Source organism: Pteropus vampyrus, unplaced genomic scaffold (genome assembly GCF_000151845.1).
Source record: "Pteropus vampyrus isolate Shadow unplaced genomic scaffold, Pvam_2.0 Scaffold346, whole genome shotgun sequence".
Lineage (NCBI taxonomy): Eukaryota > Metazoa > Chordata > Mammalia > Chiroptera > Pteropodidae > Pteropus > Pteropus vampyrus.
The window spans coordinates 156,197-156,620 of record NW_011889127.1 but is presented as its reverse complement, the minus strand read 5'-3'; the positions used below and the strand labels follow the sequence as shown (position 1 = coordinate 156,620).

Genomic DNA, 424 nt, shown 5'->3' with positions numbered 1-424 from the left:
GGCCCCTTCACTTCACTCTGGTGATGAGGGGGGTGCATCTCACCTGTCCCCCATGTGCGACAGCAGTGACACCATGAGACTCCCAGCAGAGACACCGTGGTTGTCAGGGAACCAGCGAAGGACATGAGAGCCTTCATTATGCAGAAGCATTAAAAAGAAATAGGGTGGAGATTTTTGCTGATCCGGGGTCTGCCAGCTTTAAGTGTTAGGGCGGCGGGGACAGGCACGGGGGAGCCCATCACGGGTGACAGGGCTCTGGGATGGTTCTTTTAGATGCTTGGCAGCCATGATTACCGTGAAATGTCCTTAGCGATTCCGTCAATCAGGCGGGAGACCCCGATCTCATTAATGCCTGGGGACATGCAGTGTGTGGGGTGGTAGGGGGGCAGGGGCCGATACTGCTGTCATTTGATAAAACATTATC

General features: G+C 54.7%; 1 protein-coding gene across 1 annotated transcript in view; it reads left to right on the top strand.

Annotated features, from left to right (window-relative positions):
- The window catches only part of PPP2R2C (protein phosphatase 2 regulatory subunit Bgamma), a 44,796-nt gene that overhangs the window by 32,698 nt on the left and 11,674 nt on the right, over positions 1 to 424 (top strand). The gene's annotated exons all lie outside the window — the stretch shown is intronic.